Below are 5,680 nucleotides of genomic sequence, written 5' to 3'. Positions count from 1 at the left end.
AGAAGTGTCACCAAAAAGTTCTGTCCTTTTGTTTAAAAAAATCCAAAAAAAAAAAAAAAAAAAAAATCAAATGCCAAAGGTTTTTTTTTTTTTCAGGGAATTGCTATACTGTATGTGATTAATACATAAGAAGCAGTGAAATGTTGCAAATTTTGAAAAAGCATGCTTTTGCCTGATTTAATGTCTTTTGGCCATTTGATATTTCAAATACTTTCGATCCATCTAAAAAAGAAAAAAAATAACTTGGAGATTTTATATATTCAACGAAAAGCAGAGATCTTTCAATTTTTAGCAAAATTGTTTAAGTCATCACCCTATATAGGATTTTGTTCACAAAGACAAATGCATTTATGCAACATACAGTAAAAAAAAAAAAACATTCATTGCAAATAAAAAGTCTAATATTTTGTATAACTTAAAAAGTCATAATTCTAAATGTACTTAAAGCCATTTTTTTTACATAATGAAAAACAGAAATGGGCTTCCATAAACAAGAAAACAAACAGGCAAAAGAAACTGAGAAGATTGTAAGCATCATCTAACAGCAATTTTAAGTGTCACATTTAACCAATGAACCTTTAACCAAACATCTAAAAGCATCATCTTGAGCAATCTGGATGGGTGACAGATAAATCTGGGACATTGTTTACCAAAAATAAAATGCCATTTGGAGTAATAATACAAATTGATTTTATTCCTATATTGTGCTATACCACCCACGATGGCAGCTTAGGGATCTACAAATATAAATTCATTGAATCTTGGGAAGATACAGCTGTGGTCTTGAGCGAATAGTGCTCTACTGGCTGTTTATATTTATGTATATGGCTGTGGTTCTTGTGTTGTGTGTGTGTGTTTAGCTGAGGGAACTGGCTGCAAAGTGAGGATGTTAAAAGGTAAGTCAGTTCCCCTCTGAGTCAGTCTCAGAATAAAGCACACTGGGCTAGACAGTTGCACATATGGCATGCTAAAACTTCTGCCGTGGCAACATCTGCTGAGCATTCGCAGAATCCACTGCATGTTTCAGTCTTGTAGAGCATTAGCATGCTGAGTTATTTCCTTGTAGTATCACTGTGACACATATGAAGCAAAATAAGACTTAAAATAGAACTTCGGAACTGTCCATTCAAAACATTTTCCATCAAACCTATAAATAATGTTTTTGAAATGTGAAACCTTTCCTTTTACACAGCAATGCTGCAATTTTTGCATTTAATTTCTTGATCGTTTGAGTTTTGAATCGCTGTCAGTTGGTTCCATTAGTTTCCAGCTTATTGTTCCCTTCACATTCTATCAAACAAGGCAATGCACAGATATATAGGGTAATGGTTGCAGAGAACAGCTTTTAACATGAGGCATTACATTCCTGAAATGTCCCCGGGTCTACAGGCTCTGATTAGAAATGCATATTAAATGGTGTATTGCAGAATTTGATGGAAAGAGATTTTTCTGAAACAACCAGAATTACAGTTTTAGCTGTACAGCTGCTGTTTAACTATTTCAATGCCTTTTTAAAAGTAAAAGGTTTCCCCCGTATTTTTTATAAAAAGTTACAAAGCGCTAATAATAAAGAACAATTAGCATGTCCTTTTCTAATTTAATCTTTGGGAAATGTTTTCAAACTGACAGAGCAATGTTATCAAAATATAATTTAGAGAATGCACTTCATTTCAACCAGTTCAGTTCTACTTAGTGATCAAGTCTGTCCGGTAAAAGCTCTAGTTTTTTTCGGCTGCCAGATTACACAAAAGTAAGCTACAATGGAGCCTTTGGAGGTTCAAGATTGTTACCAGGATTATTGGGTGATTGAGGGAACATGTAGTAGATGTTTTACCACTGCCAGCTTTTTTTTTTTTTTTGAAGGGCTCTTAAAAGCATGAAATGGACAGGGATATTTTTTCCTGTCTTCCTTTCACGTCACAGCTCAGTATTGTCACTAATAGAGGGCTTGGGACTGTGTGTGGATCCCTTCTTGTAGATGTCATTTTCCGCCAATTGCAGTGTGGTATGAGGAAGGATGGCAGATTTCAATCTGTACACAAGTCTGATTTCAAGTCCATTGAATACTGTGCCATTCAAACAACCGTCAGTGGCATGAATGACTTCTCAAGGTATCAAAAAATCTCTCTGTTATAAATGTGTAATATGCAAATTCATATTTGTTCGAAATAGATACTACTTGTTAATACTTTTTAACAAAATAATACTTGTTCATGTTATTCTGTAATTTCTTAAATCCCACGGCTTAATTTCTCTTTTTAACCAGATGTTTGACAAACAGATGTGTCTCCTTGTCACAAATGTTTTCATCAGTATGAAAAACAAAAAGGGAACTTTTGTTTTTGCAGTTCTTTGATTCAGAATAAAGCCGGTAAAGGCCTGACTTAGAATTGTTTTGTGGTGTTGCCATGTCAGTCCATTGGGAATCTCACAATTGGTGCAGTGTCCTTAAAGCATTGTGTTTTCCATTTTATTTCACTGAAAAATTACATTGTTTCTGATTCTTTCTTGTTTCAAGTGAAAATCACATCTCTCTGAGGCAGTGAGGTTGGCAGGAAATTGCATTATCGAAGGCTTAAACAGGCTTTTGGGTGGTGGCAACAAAGCACGTGAAGATACAATTTCATTATAGCTAAACTGATGCAATTTTGTCCTTCATTTCAGTGTGCCCCTCTCAGTTTCTTTCTTCCAGGTTAGCCTTTCAAGGCTTAATATGCAATGTAAATGCCATTTAAAGAGCTGGATCTGCACCCCAGCTGCCAGCATTGATTAACGTTAGTAAGCACTGGATGAGTCATTATTGTGGTGCTACATCACCCACTATCTAATCTATGTGCTTTATGCTTGTTTGAGGGCTGATCCCTAAGGGAGGGAAGTGTTTGGCTCTTTTCCAATCTCATATTCCTGTAGTTTTAGTTCTAGTCTCTGAAGTCTAAAGTCTTGCGTGAGAGAATAGAACTGAAAGTCTTGCTTGAGCTTGTCAAATGTCATTCAGTGCTGAAGCTCCCGCTGACACCAACTATATAAGTGGAATACATATTCCACTTATATGAGGGTCAGGTGTTATCTAGGGAGGTTTATTCCGGCTAGTCCAGGGGTGCCTAAAATTACACAGTTTGAGATATATACACTCACCGACCACTTTATTAGGTACCAGGCTGGACTCAATTTTGCCTTCAGAACTGCCTTAATTCTTCATGGCATAGATTCAACAAGGTGCTGGAAATATTCCTCAGAGATTTTGGTCTATAGTGACATGGCAGCATTGTGCAGTTGCTGCAGTTTTGTTGGTTGCATATTCATGATGCCAATCTTCCATTCCACCAAAGGTACTCAATTGGATTGAGATCTGGTGACTGGAGGCCAATTGAGTGTAGTGAGCTCATTGTCTTGTTCAAGAAACCAGTTTGAGATGATTTCAACTTTGTAACATGGCGCATATCATTCTGCTGGAAGTATCCATCACAAGATGGACATGAAGGGATGGACATGGTCAGCAACAATACTCAGATAGGCTGTGGAATCTAAACGATGCTCAATTGGTACTGAGTGGCCCAAAGAGTGTCAAGAACATATCCCCCACACCATTACACCACCATCACCAGCCTGAACCATTGTTACAAGGCAGGATGGATGCATGCTTTCATGTTGTTTACACCAAATTCTGACCCTGCCATCTGAATGTCGCAGCAGAAATTGAGACTCATCAGACCAGGCAACCTTTTTCCAATCTTCTATTATCCAATTTTGGTGAGCCAGTGTGAATTGTAGCCTCGATTTCCTGTTCTTAGCTGACAGGAGTGGCACATGATGTGGTCTTCTGCTACTATAGCCCATCTTCTTCAAGGTTCAATGTGATGTGTATTCAGAGGTGCTCTTCTGTATACCTCAGTTGTACTGAGTGGTTATTTGAGTTCTCCTCCTACATTCTTCTTTGACCTCTGGCATTAACAAGACCAGGGCAAACGTTTTGCTCCAACCTTGATAAAAACTCACCTGCCTGTAACTTTCTAGTAACCCTTAGACCTTGATTAGCTGGACTGTGGCTCTCTGGTATATTCAGCCCTGGTATATTCAAATGATTTCTGAAGGTTAATGTAATGGCTGCTTTTGAAAATTGTAATTACATTTCAGAATCTTACTGCTTTTACTGTATTTTTAATCAAATTAGTGCATCATCGGTGAGCTTAAGAGACTTTTTCTTTTCAAAAACATTCAAAAATCTTACAGAATACAAACTTTGAATGGTAGTGTATATATTGTTGCTTGCCAAAAATGTTACTGTCACAAGAAGGTGGCTTATTTTGAATGGACCAGAACCAGAGACTTCATAAACATACAGTATGATCATTTGCATATGAATCTAGCATTTGACTAATCTGTAATCTCCTTTATTTTGGCACCATTATGCATGATGTTGAATAGGAAAAATACCCGGTAAGCTGTGTAGGAGGCTTCGCCTGACATGGCGGTTTTACAATGTGAATTAAACTGTTACACTTTTGTTCTACCAAGACAGATACTGTAATCGTCCTTTCAGCTCTCTGACCGAGTTTGCTCTCTCCCTGATTGTAGTCTGTGTCTAGTTTTCATTGCCCTTCTCCCCCCAATACTACTGCATGCTGAGTCCCGTATTAATTAGAATGGGATTAAATGGGTTATGTCGACTGTAATTAAGAAGTTGGGTTTAGAGCTTAGGGGAGACTCAGTGGAAGGTTTCTGAATAATCGAACCTTGGCCTGTAGAAGCGCAAAGTAATAAGACACAAGATGAGATCATCAGTCAGCAACCTCTGTGTGTTTCCAGGGATGACCTTTGAAATTCATTCCAAAAACAGCATATGTTTCCAGCTCATTCTGAACCAAATAATCGCAAAACATACCAGGATAACATTTCAACAAGGTGGAGAAGCTAAGAGAGAATACACAGAGTTTATTATTATATATAATGTGTCAATGCACAAGCCCTTGATTATTAATTATATATATCATTTTTATTTTATTTTTTAAAAACCTTCTATGTCCAGGGAGCTATATTAAACTTTGCCACCCATAACAAGCTGCGACTACACAAGTTGTTGATTGACAGTTTTGAAAGAGTTTTCTCCAAATCCCTGTGGCTAATGTTGAGGCTCTTCTTGTATCCATGGCTACAGCAATGGCATGTCGTATGTTTTCCTGTTGTTGTGAGAGAGTGTTTTTTGAGGCTTTAGAAAAAGCCAGCTACACAGACACAGGAGCACAAGTCATGTCAGGGGCAGTGAAATTGTGACATCCATATTGATGACGCTTTCATTAGTCTTCCCTTCAGCTACATGGGGGCGGTCAGGGGTTGCCAAAAGATTTCCACTGTCAAACTGATACTTTTATTTATTTATTTACTGGCTGGGTTCTCTGCATCTTGTTTTCAAGGTTAGCCCCTCTTTTCATAGTTCATAAACTTTGCTGAGGCCTGCATGATGTTGAACAGGGTCCTATTTTGCATATGCATGTCTAGATAATTCCCAAAATAAGACAATGAGCATAGTCAAGCCATGAATGACACTGTGCAAGGAGCTGATTATCCTTGAAGGCTCCAGCCCCCAGAGATTAAGTAATAAAAGGGCTTTTCACATGTGAAATAGTTAACACTGGGTCATTCTTAACCCCCAGGTAAATGGAATTCTGTGCTGCATCCCAAA

This window comes from Sinocyclocheilus rhinocerous, unplaced genomic scaffold (assembly GCF_001515625.1).
Source record: "Sinocyclocheilus rhinocerous isolate Xijiao unplaced genomic scaffold, SAMN03320098_v1.1 scaffold85, whole genome shotgun sequence".
Lineage (NCBI taxonomy): Eukaryota > Metazoa > Chordata > Actinopteri > Cypriniformes > Cyprinidae > Sinocyclocheilus > Sinocyclocheilus rhinocerous.
Note: the sequence above shows the minus strand (reverse complement) of the source record.